The sequence below is a fragment of the Athene noctua genome, chromosome 5, assembly GCF_965140245.1.
Source record: "Athene noctua chromosome 5, bAthNoc1.hap1.1, whole genome shotgun sequence".
Taxonomy (NCBI): domain Eukaryota; kingdom Metazoa; phylum Chordata; class Aves; order Strigiformes; family Strigidae; genus Athene; species Athene noctua.
This window is the reverse complement of record NC_134041.1, coordinates 31,845,147-31,864,152: the sequence shown is the minus strand read 5'-3', so window position 1 is coordinate 31,864,152 and position 19,006 is coordinate 31,845,147. Positions and strand designations below refer to the sequence as shown.

Genomic DNA, 19,006 nt, shown 5'->3' with positions numbered 1-19,006 from the left:
TACCGTCTGCATTTATTTTCTGGCAAATGTTATACATTTTCATGCATAATTCTTCAGCCTTTATTTGAGTGTTTCAAGTACGTCTGCCTCCCCTTATTTGTACCTCCAAATGACTAGCTGAAAATAAAGTTGCTAAAAAATGACATGTTGCTGATGGCTTCCCGAGTGAACTGCAGATGGTGATGTGTACATCCACATGTGTCCCAGAAGTGCCACAATACACACCATACAACTGCCATCTGTATCAATGTACTTACAACGTATTGAGAGAAAGATGCAATGCTTAACGTTAGCTTCTGTCTAGAACTACTGCAATAAAAAAACAGGTAAGTAACTGAAGTTTTAAATGCAACACACTCCAAAGACTATAAAACATGCAATACTACATTTAATATGTAGTTAGGCATAAGAATCACACTTATTATAATAATTTCCTGCATCCCTTCAAATGCTTTCAGCATACTCTGGGATAAGTAGGCTTCAGGAAAGTGATGCAGAAGTTAAGGTTTACAGAGCTGCTACATCAGATGCTGTAAGGTGTGCACCTCTGAGTGTTTTGCTTCTTCTTGAAACCTTCCTGAGGCAAATGAAGGGTCATGCTGACAAAAATAGCATCACAGCAAGTTTCTTGTTTCTTTAAAATGAAAATTCTTATACTATCTGGCTTTATTTTTTTATCAGAAGGTATTTATGTACATTTTCTAACAGAACTAGGGTACTGATTTCCAGAGTTATACTTACAAGGGTCCTGTTACTATTTTTTTTTAAACTGTTACCGTAGCCTCAGCTAAGACATGACAACAGCCAAGTGGAGGCACTTGCCTTGTTACAAACTTAAATGAAATGGATTAGATTACATCCCCTTCACTAACTTGTTTTACTGTATTGATTAATACAATAGTTCTAATTATCAATAACATAATTTTTCAATGGAAAATCTATTGGTGCACATGGCATTCATCAGAATAATTGTATTAAGGACAGCTTATTGAGAAAATAAATAACAATTTATGCACATATTTGGGTAATTCCAAAAGAATTAATGGGGAGGAAGATTTCTTCTAATGAAGATTCTGTAGATTTGGGCTTGCTAAAGAATTATCTACCTTTCCATGTCCCCCTGCAGTATACAGTATGTTAGCTACAATGGAGAAGCTTGTTTTAGTCTTCTGCTCTGATGTGTAAGATTTGTCTCTTGGTCAGAGACACTTTATGTTCCCAATGGACAAACTAGCAGAAAAATGAGAGAGAATGATTTAATGTGTTCTTTGTGAGGAGTTTTAATTTTTTTTATTGATAAAAAGTCATTGATCACACCTGAGGGTCCTGTATAGAACTTCGTGAGCATTAACTAAATCAGTTTGCCTCTTTTGTCCAGTATGTGTGTGGAGGCAGTTGTGCCGTAATAACAAAACCGCTGTGCTGGTGACTGAGGTGAACGGCAGAGAGGTTTCAGGGATTGCTAGGCTCTTCAGCTCTGAATGGATTCACCTCTTGTGTGTCAGGACTACTCTACTTCCATAATAATTTATCATTTGTAACGCTCTTTGATGTCTTTTTTCCATTAGACTCATTTAACCACAGACTTTGTTTCCAATTTTTTGCATGGAATACCACCCCTAGGTAGTCTGCTTTAAGACTTGCATTTTCAAAAGGTTTTGTATTTTTGTCTGTTTCCCACACAGCTGTATAGAAATGTGTAGTCAATTGAAAATGTACATGCACTGAGACAATTCCAAGTTGTATATATACATAAAATACACAAGCTTAGAGTATATTTCTTGATTTTTATGTTTGGTGAAAGAGGCAGTTGAGAGAAGACTTCTGTTTCACTTAGTACTTCACTTTTTACTAAAGTCATCTCTTCAGTATTATATTAAAGCCTGTGGTTCAAAACTCTTGACCTAAGTAAAAATGTATTACCTGCTTGTCAGAGTTACAAATCGCACTGAGACCCTTGTATTCTGGGAATAAAAGGCCTTAACACAGCTGTGTTGAAAACAGCACAGTGGGTTTTTCAGAGACCTTCACCTGCAGAATTGGCATTCTTGTGACCTCTGAGATCTGGCTGTTATTTACTGAGTTCAAGCCAAGGTTTTCTTACATGTTCCTAAAGGTTTTTAATAATAGAGGATTTGGGTTCTCAGTTTTGTTCCTCCTATTCCACTGTATTCATGAGTGGTTCTGAAGAACAGAATGCCCTGGGAGGGGGAAGCCATGACCTGCAAGATGACAATCAATAGCATCTGACAGTCATTTGAGGCCCCAAATCCCCTATATGATTTGGTGTCACTGATGAGGCTGGAACCTCAGATTTCCTACCCAGGTGCTCCTGAGTTATCCTGAGTAACATTTAGTTACTTGCCTCATTTAATCACCAGATCACACTACCAAGCTGCTGTTGTGTGGGCAAAGCAAAAGGTTTTTATTTATATGCTTGGGGTTTTTTTCCTAGTTTAAAGACTATAGCTTTCTTTCACAGGGAATCACTAACTGTTTTTGAGAAATAAGTTTTAAAATGCCTATTGACATTTCAAGGAGATTGATGTTCATGCTACATGGTGCTGAGTTTCTACTTAACATAAAATTCTGTGTAAATGCATTGTAGCTTTTTTAGTACAGTACATCTGCTACCAGATTAACCATTATATTGCTTTTCCTGTTGGTGGTGTCATTAGGTGAGCTCCCTGGGCCAGATGACACAGAAGGGCAGCTCAGTATTTCCCAAGAAAGGAACCTGATGTAACACGCTGTTAGCAAGCAAGACTGCATCAAAGCAAGTATTAGGCAATGAGATGTGTCAGTCTATGTAATGCCAGCATATCCCTACACAGCGTGAGAGAGTTGCTAGGCAGTGAGCTGACAGCCTGCTATCACAAGCACCTGACAAATGGTATGTTTCTTGACATGCTTTCTTATGATGCACACAAAGAGAGCTTCAATGTAAATAAACAGGAGCAGAGCTTCTTCAAAAAGTCGGTATCCCAAATCTCATTCATTTTCAATTATATTTTTCCTAACTTCCCTCACTCTTCAGTAAATTCCAGGGTTGTTTTTTATTTTGATCAAACAGAATAGACAAGGGAGCAAAAATAATCATTAAAAATCCTGTGGAAAATACCTTGACCTTGTAAGTGGAGAGGAAAGGTGATTGCAAGCTGCCTCCCAATTCTAAGACTCCCCCCCAAAAAATCTTTCTTTGCAAATTCTGGGGAGCTCTGCAGATGTGGTACAGAATGAGGAGGAAAACAACAATACTGTTTAGCATGATTCTTTTGCAACTTTTAATTGCCAGACATAATCTGGATGGCAGACACTGCTGCTCAGTGGAGCATTTCTTCCACATCTATAGTTTCTCCCCTCTTTGCGTGAATGTGTGTGAGAGGGAGGATTAGTGCATAACCATATGGGAGGGAGCTAACGGCAGAACAGTTTCTTAGCGCGCCCTGCTGCAGGAGTGGTAGAGACAGCAAAGGGAGCCGGAAATGATGGGAAAAGGGAGAGGACTCCAATGACACTTAATGGAAGTGATGCAGATTCCCCCGAGGACACGAAGGCTATGACCCTTCCACATGCCTTGCAGACCCCAACTGCAGAGGCACTTTAAGTAATTTATCAATACGAACTCCAGAATGGGTTTTTTCCTCATCATGGGATTTTCCACTGTACAAGAAGGAGAAGGATGTGAATTACTTCATGGGAAATTGAAACGAAGGTTGTTTGTTTGATATTTCTCCTGTAAAAAAAGCAGACTGGATCATAGCTTTATGTTCATAATATGTTAAAGCGGGGGAAACAGCTACTTTCAAAGACATCATTCCTTCTCCCTGGGTACCAGGAGCCTGGAAACTCCTAAAATGAAAGGTAGGGGAGGGGTAAGTGATGGGGGGGGGGAGCAAGACAGGACTTCACACTGTCCTTGTTTCCTTTTTTCCAAGATCAAATATTTTTCTACAATATTTCTGAGATAGCTGCAGACTTTATGACCTAGCATTCACTGACCCATCAGTACTTCTCAGTTTAAGAAAGCTGTCATTAAAGCAGCATTCATCTTTCTGCCCAGGACTTTCACAGTATGTAAAAACCCCAACACCCAAATCAGTCCCTGCTTTTCATCTACAGAAGGAAAGCTCAGCAACAGAATTCTTCAGATCATTTCACATCAACAAGAAAGAGATGACCCACTGAAATCTGGCATGTCCACTGGGATCTGTGGGAGTCAAGGACAGCTTTCCCCAGTCAGGCAGTTTTTCCAGCCAGCTCCCTAGCTGCGTGATCTTTCTCTGAGACACTACATGGAAACTATGCAGAAGAGATAGTACAGTCCTCTGCCAATTACTTTTCCCTGGCATATTTCCATGGGTCCGAAGAGCAGAAAACATGTGAAGTGGGAGGCAAGATCTGGCCCTGTGTATCTTCCTGAAAAGCTAGCTCTATTCCACACAGCTGCTGGTGGTTCTCTCCCTTTATGTATTTCCTAATAAAAACAGAATTATAAAGTTGTGGGGTTTTTTCCTGAGGATGTTTCTTGAGCTATTATGCATGTTCTATTATTGTTTTTCAAGTGTTGCCTGCTTTATCACACACTGGTATTTTTATTCCCTTTATCCTTACAGGTCAGTAGACCATCTAGTAAGTCTAATTGCCCTCATTCTGTTCTGCTGTTTTTGACAGATAAGAGCTGTAAACTGGGTAATATCTTGTCACAGTGTACTTCAAACCTCCTGCCTTATCCATTCAACCTGCTGCCTTTTCTTTTGGCTCATTGTGCAGCAATTGGTTTAAATGCCTGTCTCCAGTTACTTAATAGAAAGAAATCAACAGAAGAAATTGATGAAGTTGAAATGGAAAAGTCTTGACAGATGTTTCCTACCTGTACGAATCCAAACCATAAACACTTAACTCAAATGGGATTAAAGGATACAAGGGAGACACAGGAGACCTTTTTCTTAAGATCCTTTCTTAATGTTCTTTTTCCCAATACACAGTGACATAAATTTCACATCAGCACATGCTTGTTCCGTCTGCCTCAAAGCAAAATAGGTGCAGTTTGACTTTTTAATAATGTATTACAAATAACTGGTAATTAAAAAAAAAAAAAATAATAGAACCAAGGACTGTTAGTCTTGAGGCTCTTCTCTACTTCCAACAGTAGCCTACATTAAATGTGACAGCAAAAGGCATAATGTACCTGAACTTTATGCAAAACAGATAAAGGAGAGAAATCTTTCCAGTCACTGATCAGTTTATACTGTGAAGCATCCCGACACTAAGGCTTGCAGTCGTTCTCCCTGTCAGCGTACTGCTGTTATACATGTACATGTCTAATCCTTTTAAAAAATATCTTCTAGGCTATTTGTTTCATTTGCTGAACTATTTGTTCTCTAACACAGAGTTCCAGAGTCAAAGTACATATTACATTGCATTAATAAGCATCTGAAGAGAGTTAATGCAAACTTCTGTTGTCTCCTCATTTGACAGGGTGTTTTCTCTTTCCCATTGTATGTGACAGGGTGTAAGGCGTGTTTCATTTGCTTCCCAGCTTCAGGTAAACCTCCCTGCCATGTAAAGACGTAGAGAAATTTCCTTAGGACTCACACTGCCTGGCCCCTCTCTTCTCAAGAAGGTAGGACAGAAGCCTTCGCCCAGCTGCTGGTCTCAGCCTCAGTCAGGCAGGGAAGGTGCCACCGAAGCAGAGGTCGTGCTGGGACCTGTTTTCCCATGCTCACCTGCAGAGAGCAGGGCAAAGCTGGAGCCTGGAGAAACACTGCCCTGACACGGGGAACTGGGATGGTGTGCCAGGCTGGGCAGGAGTGGGGCCTGCTCTTCCCTCAGTAAGCCCACTGTGCTGCTGCAGGAGATCTGTAATGTTGTGTGCTGCTGAAAACGTTCTGCATTTCTTCATCTTTGGAGTAGAAACTGTCACTATCTGTAAATTCATGTACTTATGACTGCATTGGCCTACTGGTTTCACTGGATGATGATGATAATGCAGGTAAGAAATTTGTCTCTAATTCTCATCTCTAGGTCAAAGCACTTAAACCCACTTTTTTTAGTTTCTCTTGTTTCACAGTCTTGTGGTTCTTCTAGGTTCTTCTTCCTAATCCTCTTTAACTCTTTATATATTTTTAAAGTCAAAATGCTAAATAGTATTTAAACTAAGGGTCTATTGCTGAAAATACTGTCAGATTTTCTGTTTTGTCCATGCTTTGTTTAGTTATATAGTGCTAGTATCCTATTCCACTGTTATTGGAATTTGCCCATAATTGAGCAAATTGCTTGATTTTAGGTCTATCTTCTGAAATCTGCTCCTGCCACCAATTCTGCATTTCATCATATTCCTTTTATCTCCATAAAACCCACTTAAGCTGCTGTTGATTTAGACAGAGGTTCCCAAATGCAGTTAGCTTGGATAGTATGCAGAAGTCATTATTGTCCTGCTGTGAGCAACTGTAGTAGTTTCCATGCAAGTGAAGGCATCTCCTTTGCCTTTACTCCCCTGTCATCATACAAGCACACTCACCGAAGTACTATCCCTGTCTTGGCTCTGTGCTGTTTTCTGGTACCTCTTTTTGTCCTCAACATCATGCCTGGACCTGCATGGACAGTCCCAAACCTCATCTCTTTACCCAACTATTTCTAGCCCCATTGGCGAATTGGTAACCAAATGCTCTCCAGGGTTCACAAATCATCATATGTGTATAACTGTTTGGGAATTCCAAGTGTAACATGTGCAACAAAGATGTGACATGGGCAAAGTAAGCAATGTCACAAAGTTAGAACATCAAACTTTCTCTGCATTGCCTTTCTGCCTCTTCAAAATGTTAGTCCTTAGCTGAGGTTACTCAGCCATCTAAGCTCATTATTTCTATACGAGAACCTCAGCCTTGGAAGCAAACTGCACCACACTCATTAGGCACAAAGGAGCTTTCTGCTGTACAGGAACATTTCTTCTGTGCAGGACACAGAGGCGGCCAGGGTGAGACCTGTAAGAGTTAAAGACTATTGGGCAGTTCTCTAATTTCTGACCCAAGCTCAATATGTACCTCTCCAATTTTCTCTTCTCTTGCAAAAACTAAAAGTATCTGTAGATACACCTAAAATACAAAGTGTAACAAAACAATGTCACTTATTGACACTTCTCCTCCAGGGAGAGGACAAGACAATAAAGCTGTTTAATTTTAGTTGCTGTTCGTAATGTGCTGAGAAGTGTTCAGATAGTGTGTTGGCAAAAGTGATGTTATAGACTGTAGTATAGAATAAAATACTCCAATTCTACATTATGTTAGAATAATTGGTGGCAGAGTATTTTCTCATATGACTCTTTATGGATAATTTGTAATGGATGTGTAATTTTTCAAGGTGTAATACTCCTCTGAGTTTTGGGTATGTGTTTTTTCTGATGTGGCACATAGCTGTAGATGGAGAGGACACTGTAAAGTGAAAAACTTTTAGATTTTAGCAGCATTGAATGTTTACTTCTAATGTTTTTATCTTTCTAGAATTTGCCACTACATATTTATAGAAAGTATTAACAGCAAACGTAATCCTAACAGTCAGAAGCTCTCTTTATAAAATAGTACCATGGATGGGGTTACTTGGCCTCATGATATATGGCTCCTCTTTTTTGAGAAATCAAAGAAAACTCTGGAAACAGAGATTTCATCTTCTCACATATTTAGCATGCATCTGGTTTATATCTGTGACTCGGATTTCAGTCTTTAATTGACAACTTCCCAAGCATATTAGTGGGAAAGGATGATATGCAAATGAAAATTGGCTTATAGATGTCAGTTTTGGCCACAGAATCAATTAGACTGCAGTAAAAGTTTAGGTGAACACTGGCTAAAATACATTCATTGTATTTTTGGAATTTGCTTGCTGAGCATACTTTGAAGCCTTTCCAGAGTATACAGGAAAAATCTCTTCAGAATTTCAGAAGTTCAGCAGCCATCTCCAGCCAAGACATATTTATAAACATTAGACCTTCCAGTCCAAGTGCTCCATGTCAGATGATTTTTCTCAAGAAACAGGCCTTGCCTCTATAAAGACTGACTTCCTACCTACTTTAAAAATACATTTATTGGTTTTTTTTTCTTTTTTAACAGAAACTATTCTGATGAAAGCTAAAGTGATTTTTCAGCACGGATATTATAAGGCTGTGAAAATGTCATGATTTTCTGTTTAAAATGAAATTTTGAGTCTCTACACTCCCCATAACATTTATATTGGTATGAAAACTGTTTCACAGCTTAAGAGAGAAATTGGATCTAGAAACCTGGATTAATTTCATACATGGGTTTCTCAGTTCTAGTAGAGAATATTGAAACCTTATGTAGATGTTTTTCTAAAAGTTGTTTTCTCTCCTTTTTTTTTTAATGTAAATGCTCTTGAATAGTGTTTGCTAAGTCCTAACAGTCAGCATTTGCTAGATGTCCTGTCTGCAATGGAATTTGCTCATCCTGATAATGCTTGAGATACACAAGAAAAAATGCAGTACACGGAAAACATGGAGTACCTGAGACATTCTCTTTTTTGTTAATTTGAAAATGAGTAACTGAAACTATATTATAACTTGGCTTCCTAATTTCATTTAAGCAGGTGCAGAGCATAACTTCAAAGTACTTATTCCATCTAACTCCAGCTCCCAATAAGACACTTCACATGCAGCAGCATGATACCAAAGAGATTACCAGCAGATAAAATTTACAGAGCAAGACATACAGACTACAACAGATGATGGCTTGCTGCTTATCCTGAAAGTATTCCCAAGACATTTAGATTTATATAAATGATTCTGAAAATACTGGCCATAAAACTATGTATTTTATCTATTTTAGTAATTTAAGCAATGGTATTTATTAAATCTAAAGCTGAACCATCTGACTATCCACATCCTTCATAGGAAAGCTCTTCAGTAATGGATGGCAGGGCCTTCAGTGGAGCTGCACCTACTTATACCAGTAGACATTATACTCCTAGATGTTCAGACAAGGATTATTAGATAGATAAATATATAAATACATAGATTAGATAGATAAATAGACATCGTAGATCTGCTTTGTTCTGCATTATTTCTGAAAATAATTCACAGTGTTTTTTGAGACAGGGCAAAAATTTGTTTTCCCATCTTTGCAAGCAGTAGCAATTATAACTGGAAGGAATTGCAAAACTTAGTAAACAAGACAAAAGAGCAATGACTAAAAAGCACAGGTATTGACTCTGTTTACTTCCTATGAAGCTCAGGGGAATAATGAAGTGAAATCCATAATTTATTCTCTACAGGAGGAAGAAAGAGTATAAAAAAAAAGAAAGAAGAAGAAACTCCTAGAGAAGGGTGAGGTGATTTTTTAGTATGTTTCTGACAGGAACATCATTGCTTTGTACCTCTACTGTAACAAGTAACAAGATGCTCAGTGCACCGCTAATACCTTTCAAGGATTTCAAGGCTCCCACTAAGCACTAAGGGATGGATTGTGACTTTGACTACAGTGGATGATGGATGCAGAGTAAAGTGCTTCCCTAATTAATGTGACCCACATGAGGACCAGGCAGGATGGAGTCTTGTTCAGAAGGCAGGAGCACAGGATCTGCGAAATTGCTTTTCTTTGGTTCTCCTCATAAAGGAAAGACAGCGAGCTATGGCTCTGTCCTTCCCCCTTCTCCGTGTCAGGACATGGAGAGGTAAGTACACAGCACATCTCAAAGGACCATAACTGGCTAGGCTTCCCACCGTGCAACTAAAGAATTCTAGGAAGTTTCCTTCTTTTTAAAGCAGTACACTTCCTGATTTGGCCATATAACATTACCTCTTAATGACAATTTGTCTGATTAACAGAATGGTATTAACTTAATCTGCTCCCAATTTACTACAGTCTATAATGAAATTACATTGAATCTGTGGGTGCAATGATGTTCCCTGTTGTATGGTCAAATGTAAAGATTCCTGGAAACTTAAGTTGAGCATCTCACTAATAACATTTCATACCACAGAAACAATGGATCACCAAGGGGGGTGTGGTTCTGAGTTTTCAACTTTTTCCCAGTTGTTAAATATTTTGCTCAAAAATTGAAAAATACTTTTTTCTTCTCCAAATATCTGTTTAATCACTGCTTGAGGTTGAAAAAAGTGTGTTGGAGCAGATGGCAAGAACATAGGATTTAAGCAGGGGACAGCTGTAACCATATTAGGGAGCCTGGAAGATAAATCTCTCAAAGTCTTGTGGCAGACGTGATCATTACTTTGTTTACATAGATGAAATATTACTAGTTTCAGTTAACAGTTGTTGTCATCCATATTTGGGAACTTTCCCCTTCAGATGGTCATTAAAACCTGTTGTAAATCATCGTGTTTGGGCTACTTCCATACTGTGTATAAATCATGTAGGCATCCCAGCATCTCCATTTTTTAGGGAAAATGTGTAGATAGATATTTATACAACATAAAAATTGGTGTTTGCTTTCTATTAAGCAGTTTACAAGTACCATCTCTAATGACATACTGTCTCCTGTGATGTACAGGGGTACCAGAAAGGCAGAAAAAGGAGGACATCTGTGTTCAGCCTCTGTGCTGTCACTCTGTTCTTCGCCTCTAGCTCCCTCCCTAGTACTGTCAGCATTGTCCCTGTCGCAAAAGGCTCCTCTTAGGGCTCTGACATAAAGCATGTTTCTGACTTTTGTACATTTGGAGTGTAGGAAGGCAACACACTAAAGAACAGTATTCTTTTCCTGTGGAAAAATCTGTAGGTTGCGTGAGAGACGGGGAGGAAACAACATGTTATCTGTGTGCAGCCTCCTCTCTGCTGAGACATGTGGAAGAACCTTTGCTGACCTTGGGAAAAAAATGCTTTGCAGATGTAAAGAGGCAGTCCTCTTAAAGTCTGGATATTTTATAGATAGATGTTTTTATAGATATATATTACATGTACATTTGGGTGAATTCAGAAGCTGCTGCTTGGATACACTCTTTAAATAAAAAGTTGTGATAAAAATATTACAAAAAACCCAGAACCAGATCAGACTGCTAGTATGTTGTTATAATTCCAACTCATCCCTTCATTACTGATGGAACTGAGGAACAAGTAGATGTGTATACCTAAGGAGGTGTTCCAGCATTAATCACAACACCTTTAGGAGCAAATATTAGCACATCAATTGAACATACGGAATTAGAGCAGCTGTGAAGCTTACATCCACTCCTCAGTACAGCATTCCTGGTAACATTTCCTCCAACTGTAAATTCTAAGCATGTAAGGTGTCTATTTGAACCAGATTTCTCTGGTATGGACATTTTTATCCATTGGAATATTTTTTAAGCTTAGTTTCAAGTTTAACTGAACCAACTGAAAAATTCCATTTTGTTATGATTGAATTAGGAAGGTCATCCTCCTTATTAAAAGGGAGAAGATAGTATGTGTGTATTAAACATAAACATCCTCCAAAAGGAAGGAGGAAGGTGGTGATAGTTACATCAATGTTATATTTATCTGGTTCTGACTTCTATTTCACCTATAACAAAGGCAAGGGCACCACAGAGAATCATAGATCAAAAAAGGAGGAATATGCCCGTGCAAATGTCACAGACTACTTACCTTACTAGAACCCAGATATTAACTGCACAGTGTAAAGCACTGCATTTATAAAGCCAGACCTGTATAGGTAAGCACTTCAAAATCAGGAAATAACAAAATTGAGGTGGCAGGTACCACAACTGTGCTTCAGCACTGTGATGCAGTCTTGAGATAGGATTACACTGTTTCTACAAAAAATTATACAATTTTATTCTCACAAATTGACAAGTAAATTTAGCAATATTTTACATTTCTTTAGCATCTCTCAGCCTGATGTACTGTGTGAATTAAGTGCAGTTAGAGTCACAGAATAACTTGGTCAAAGAGTAAGAATAGAAAATAGCATGTACAGGCTATATAAATAAAATATTTTCTACTACATTCTCATTCCTTAGGGAACTATATGCTTTAGCAGTTATCTGGTTGGGACATCTCATATCAAACTGATTTAACTAATGACTTTTTATCATAAAAACTGTTTCTAGATTCAGGCAATGTTAGAACTTTACTTAGTGCCAGGTAATTAGTAATTAATGAAGTGATAACTAGGTGCCAAAATGCAAGATATACTCTTTCAAATCATTGGTTACTAAAAGGAGATTAAGAAGTACCTTTTCTGCAGTACTCAGGAAGCTTGGCTGAAAGTCAATAAAATTAATTTGATTTTATATTAATGTGTAGTTTTAATCCCAGAGCTTTGTATGCACCATGATATGTTCAGTCATAATCACATACTATTTCTTTTTTCCTTAAATTTTTTAGAATAATTTCCATTGCAATCTATACAAGAAAAGCTGATTACATTAAAGTAACTTACATGGTAATTTTTAAAATCTGAAATGTTTATGCTATCTTCTGTTAATGGAAGTATAATAAACAGTGATTGTACTCTGATAGCATTTTTGTAGACTTAGATTTTACAATAGCAAGTGTTCCAGATTGCAGCCTCAACATTTCACTACAGCTGTTCCTGCAAACATATTGCAGTTTGTGTATGGAAGCATACACATTTTATATTGCCTAATGAAAGAACGTTTTTCATCTGTGAAATCAGAAATACACAAATTTCCATCCTCTCAGTTGGTAAAATTATTTGTTGAAGGCACAAACTGCTGCTTTCAAAAGGAAACGTTATATCATGGATAGTTTGAGGGATTTCTATGTACAGTGAAGCCAGTTACACTCTTGCAGAGGAGTGTAGCTTCTTTGTGGGGCAATGAATTACACAAATAATCGTTGCTACTAAAATTTGGGATAAGTATGTCTGAAAAATAACTTCTGAGATCCATAGTAAATAATTATTCAGAAGAAAAATACTCATCTGCAGGATGGCTAGACAAATACCTGTTCTAAATTTGTTCTCTCAAGTGAAAGTGGTGATGGCAAGTGTCACGTCCTGTTGGCTGTTAAGATTTTCAGCCACATTCATGTGGAATGATTCGCGTAACCGTGTTTGTTCAGGTTTGGTCCTCTGCACCTAATCCCTCACGGTCTGCCAGCCACAACTGACAGTGGTTTCCTATTACATTTGACAGCATCTTTCTTAATTATAAACAGCTATTTTACCACATATTTTCATCTAGTCATTTCCTCTCTTTTTGATGCTTCCTGTGATTTGAATATTTAAGAGCACAGCTGCAATATTCAACTAATAATGAATTTTAAATGGAATATTTAGTATAATGGTGAAAATCTGTACCTATAAAATAATAAGGAACATCAGCTATGTGTATAGAGCAGGTGAGCTACTGAATATTAGAAGGTGTTATGTTGAAAAAGATTTCTGAATCACAGGGGGAAAGCAACTAAACATGAGGCTCTAGTGTGAAACTGTGGTGTTTCAGCACTTAAGTGGAATTGGGCATTTCAGTTTCACAGTCTAACATACATTCTCCTTCCCACTCATTCTTTAAAACTCTTTTTAAGTTGGTAAGGCAGCCAACATTTTCTGGTTTTCTCCATTTCATACCTTGAAATGTTGCATGCATGGCTGTTCATATACTGAGATTTCTAGTGAGCTCCTACCTAGGATGCACTCATATATCTTAAACTAGTACCTTTGTTTTCAACCCCTCTACAACACATAACCAGATTTCTTCCCTCCAGTATGTATTGTCTTGTACTAATGACTGTTTATTAATATTGAATGTCACTATAATGTCTTCCTACACAGCTGGGCCACTCCAAGTATCTTCACAATCTGCCCAACAACTGTGAGTAGTATTGTCTTCTACAAATGTTGTCTCCTTCTGTACAGCCTTTTACCTAGATTATTTTTAAGGGTATTTACAACAAAACCTTAAAAACACCTTATTCTTTTGGCTTTTCACCATGATTATTAACAACTATGCACGTTCTCCTGTTTCATCTCTCTTAGTTTTTGGTCCATGTCATTGCTTCTTCCTCACAACCCACTATGTAGTTTTTCTGGAAACATTTAATGAGAGAATTGTAAGATGTCTGTCAAAATGTGTCAATCAAACCCTATATTCACCACTTAACTAATGCTGAGAAGCTTGTTCTTATGTGAAAAAGTAGTTCGTCTCCTGCTTTAGTGAAGGCAAGTAGCTTACCAAAAATTTACCTTTGCTTTCCTCTTCTGAGGTGGGAACTTCCTTCTTCCTTCCTGAGGGGTCTTTACTTCCTTTTTTTTTTTTTTTTTTTCCCTCTTCTTCCTACAATATTTTCTTATTTCTGCATTAAAAGTTGTTGTGGTTCCAAATCTGGTGGAACATTCTTTCCATTCACTAACTCACCTGCTGAAAACTTTGCAGAACGATGGGATTTGGCATTTTCCTTTCCTTTAATTTATCTTGGTTCAGAATGGGTTTGACACTATGCCAGATTATTGTGGTATGAAAAACAAACAAACAAACAAACCACCACCACCAAAAACAAGAGGAAAGAATGTTCTCTTTCTAGGCACAGAGCTTTATTAAAATTGGGAAAATGGCGCTGTACCTGAAGGTAATGCCTTTCTGCTTCACTGTCAAACTTGTGCCTACAGTTTCTCAAATCCTTCCTGCCTTATTTCCCTGCCACCATTTTAAAAGCAAGTACCACCTTTCCAGCCTGCTGCACTTGTTTAATCTGGGCCTCTGGATCCTGGTACCTATATTCTCACCAGTCTGCCAGACTATTAACAATTAGAAACTATGCATAGCAGGTGGCTATATATTGCATTAAAAATACAGAGCGGGTGGCTACATATTGGACAGCAGCAATGGGTTATCCAGTCTACAACGAAATTACTGACTCCGTCTCCCAAGGATGTGAAGGAAGCAGTAACTATCTTAATTCCATGACAGGATGAAAACAAGACAGTTCATAAGGTAATGAGATTAGGTATTGTTTGCAAAGCATTCTGAATATGCATAAATGCTAGCTATTAATTATTGTAATAACTCACTCGGGCTGGAGCCTCGCTGGCAGGGTGTGTAAATGAAAAAGTGGGCGATGCCAAGTCCTGTCTCTGAGACAGCAGCATTGCCAAGTCCTGCGACTTTCTGGCAGTTCCTGCAAAACCTGGTGGTTTTCTGAGAGCTTTCACTCCTGGAATGCTGCAAACACCTTGAAGGCCTTGCTTCCCTCTTGTAAGCTAATAATTTCTCACCGACTGTGGGAGCAGAGAGAAATCTAGAAAGTCCTTGCACCACTAAGTTCCTTCTAGACGAATGGATTTCCTAGCAATGTCATGTTTTCGTTTCTGAGCCGGTCCCTCTCCCTGCCCGAGCTGTCTTTCCTAAGAAGGGGAGCGGCGCCTCCCGCAGAGCTGTTCGTCTTCCCGCGCCTCGTCTCCACCGGCGGTGGGGGCGCTCGGGCCAGCCGCCGGTGAGAGGAAGCGGCGGCGGGGCCGGGGAGCCGGCACTGCCAGGGCGCAGCCGGAGGCCCCGGCAGGGGGCAGAGCCCGGGGCCGCCTCCCGCTGAGCGGCAGCGCCGTCCCCCGCGGCGGGGCGGGGCCGATGGGCGGGGCCGATGGGCGGGCGGGAGGGCCACGCCTCAGAGCGAGGCCGCTCCGCGCGCCCCTTCGTCGCTACGGCAACCGGCGGGCGGCCGCGGCCGGTGGGGAAGCGGCTGAGGAGGGAGGGGAGGGGAGGGGTGCGCGTGGCGCATGCGCGATCCGCGCCCGGCACTGGCGTCCCACCACCCTGGAGGGGGCGGGCCAAGGGGGCTCGGCGCGCGTGTATGTGTGTGTGTGTGTGTGCGCGCGCGGTGGCGCTGCCCCCCCGCCCCAGCGCGGCCGGAGGCGGTGAGTGGCGCTGCGCGGGCGCAGGAGGAGGAGGAGGAGGGGGGAAGCCCGGCAGCCCCTCCAGCAGCCGGAGCGGCTTCCCTGTCCTCGCCCGCCCCCCGCTCATCCACCCCCCCTCGCCTCGCAGGTGAGCCGGGCTGTCGCGGGAAGGAGGCGAAGGAGGAGGGAGCCCCGCGGCCGGCGCCCGCCTCCGCGGGGAGCCGCGGCGGGGCTTATTGTCCGGCTGCTGGGAGGAGGAGGAGGAGAGAAAGGAGGCTTAACCCCGGCTCGCACGCCTGGCCCTGAAGGGCTGCCGGCCGGGGATTGGAGGCGCGCGTCCCCTCCCAGATCCGGGGAGGGTCCCGGCCCCCCCCCCGCCGCCCCGCCGCTGGCCGGCACCGCGCGGAGCCCTGTGCTCCGCCGCCTACCTGCCGCCCGCCTCCTCCTCGCACGGGTGCCGCGGGGAGGGGGGTGGCGGACGGCGGGGAACGGGCCACTCGTCCCCCGCGGGCCGGGCCGGGCCGGCGGCTCGGCAGCGCCCTCTCCCCCGGCCGCGTGTGCGGGGGGTGTGTGTGCGTGTGCGTGCGGAGGGCGACGGCGCTGCACGGCAGCCCCCGCCCCCGGCCTCGCTGCAAGATGGAGGGATGCGCGGCTGTGGAGCGAGCCTGGAGCGCGCCTCCGGTCGCTGATTCCCCACCGCTGGCGCTACCTGCGTGAGGGGCCGGAGAGCAGGTTGTGGCCTGGAGGGGGGGGAAGCTGCCTTCCCCCCCGCTTCGCTGCGTAGCGAGGGCACGAGGGGGTTGTTTGTGCGGGTGGGGATGGGCAGAGCCGCGTTCCCGCGGGGGTCCCCGTGCTCGGCGCCGCGGTGGGGCCTGAGGGAGGCCGGGGCGGAGGGGGAGGCGCGGTGGCTGCGTGGTGAGGTTCCGCCTTCCAGCCAGCCCCTCCCCGGGGTCCGGGACACCTTCCCGCCAGTTACATGAGGCAGCGCGACCCCGGGGCGGGTCAGAGCGCACGAGGGGGGTGGGAGGGGTATTCGGGGTGTCCACATGACGTAGCGTTTCTTTTATCTGGAACTGGGTAAGTTCAGAGCACCAGGAGTGCGTAGCCTTGTGGTAAGCAGGGATCTGCGCTAGAGGATGGGCAAATAGATGGTGTTTCTTTGACATCAGGAGCGTTTGGCATATTTTTTTCCAGGCAGTGCATGCTGAAAAGGCAGCTCTATAGATATGTTTTAAACCAAGATGAGTGGTGGTGATAGAAATAGTTTGAAGTAACTTGTCCCTGTGTTTTGAATAGTAATTATTGGCCTGGTGAAATTCTGTCGGCATGTTTATGTGTTTGAGCGATCCCTCTACTGACAAAAGGTGCCTTTGTACGGGTCTTATTCCCCTGCCCTCCTCTTCCTTTTCTATGCTAAACTAGGGGGCTTTGCTACGAGTAACTAGAAGAGGTGGAGGCTATTTCTTTTCAAATGGGATAGGTGCATAGGCAGGCAGTCAAATGTTTTGTAGGCCTGCAGTTTTTGAGTTTCAAGACTGGAAGATGTCATAGGATGCATAACGATTTTTTTTGGGTTTTTTTTCTTAGCGCTCCTTGCTTCTGCAGCTGTCTTGATTTTAGTAGTGTTGTGGTGGTTCTTTGTTTCTGAGAAAAATGGGCTTAACTTTCTATTCACATCAAACAGTGGTTCGTGACCTTTCTTGATACATAGACCTATTGTGTTTTTCAGTGGTTGTGTACATTTCTACTTAATGAACTTCACCTCACCAGTTTGATTTTTTTTTTTTAATCTTATTAGGTCTCAGCAGGCCATTAGGAAATAATACCTGGTCCAAAGATTGAAAACTACTGACACTACTGATACTTTTGTATTATTTTCATGCAAATAGTTTCATTTTTGGCCCTTTTAAAACAACATCACATACAGAACAGTGAGGAGTAGAAACATATATTGTTTCCTAGAGCTTTCTCTTGACAATACAGATGCATTTTTTCCATATATTATTGTAACATTAGTATCTGTGATGATACAACCAGAGGACTTCCATAGGCACCTCTGCATGAGCAGGGCTTGGGCCCTGCTTCTGTAAATTGGTACAATCCACACATGTGCCAGAACTGCCTGAGTTAATTGGTACCATCAAGTACCACAGTATAACAGTACAGAAGTTGGTGATTGCTTGTGATCTTTGCTAGTAGCGCCTTTGGTTACTCTGAAAAATATTTCACGTTTCTGGGATAAATAATTGAATTTCATTTATATTTGGTGGTTTTGTGTGGTTTTTGGTTTTTTTTTTTTTTAAGAGTTCTCTTTCGGAAGCAAAACTATCCCTGGGTCGCACAGCCTCTGCGCATCCATCCCTGCATGTGGGTTGCCTGCAGTCTTGCTAGAAGTTTGCTAAAGCTAGGTCACTTGAATTGAAAGACTGCCCTCTGGCGAAACCTTTATTTACAGTTTAGACTGTATGTAAAGAAGCACTCCTGCTAGTCTGCAATTAAATACTCCTCTCAGCGAGGCTGGAGATGTGTGCTGCACTGAAATGCTAGTGTGGCACGGCTGAGATGGGGGACGGGCAGTCACCTCCAAATACGTGTGGAAGATGTACAGCAGTCGCTTGGAGTTTGTGAGCCCCCTCGTGAAATGTTCTACCTTGTAATTTAGTTTGCTGGATTTCAGTGAGAAATGTTTGATTTCTCAGCCTAATGGAGGAAGAAAAACCCCCAACCCTTTTCATGAGGTTATCCTGTTTACTGTTGGATTGTTTTTTTTTTCTCAGAAACCTGTCTTTGCGCAGAATTTTTGGAGAGATCTTTCCTCTTCCACACTTGTTTCCTGCTTGTGACTGTTTAGGTTGAAAATCCCAATGTTCAGATATTTTATTCATTTTGATGTTGCTCAGCACCAGTGAACAAGAATGAAGATACAGGGCTAACACTTTAATTGGAGCTACTTGTGTAAACTTTGATTTTTAAAATTGGCTGTGTATGTAATAAATGTGTTTAAGACTTCAGAAAGCTAATGGGGTTTTAGTGTGCTCATGTTCTGCTTGATGTGTCTTTGAATATTAAAAGATTTGAATTGGTAGACACACCTCCATCTTAAACAGTGTCTTCCCCTATTTTTTTATCATTGAGATTAGGGATTAATATTTTCCTTTATATTTGCTTGAAGCTGAATCATTTGGGCTCCTCCTTTCATTCAGTAAAT

General features: G+C 41.6%; 1 protein-coding gene across 2 annotated transcripts in view; it reads left to right on the top strand.

Moving 5' to 3' along the window:
* Positions 1-16,207: 16,207 nt before the first annotated feature.
* RALGPS2 (Ral GEF with PH domain and SH3 binding motif 2) overlaps positions 16,208-19,006 on the top strand; it is a 129,504-nt gene continuing 126,705 nt past the window's right edge. For both annotated transcript variants that reach the window (XM_074906968.1, XM_074906967.1), the window contains exon 1: positions 16,208-16,530. The gene's annotated coding sequence lies outside the window, so the exon portion shown is untranslated. The remainder of the gene's footprint in view (positions 16,531-19,006) is intronic.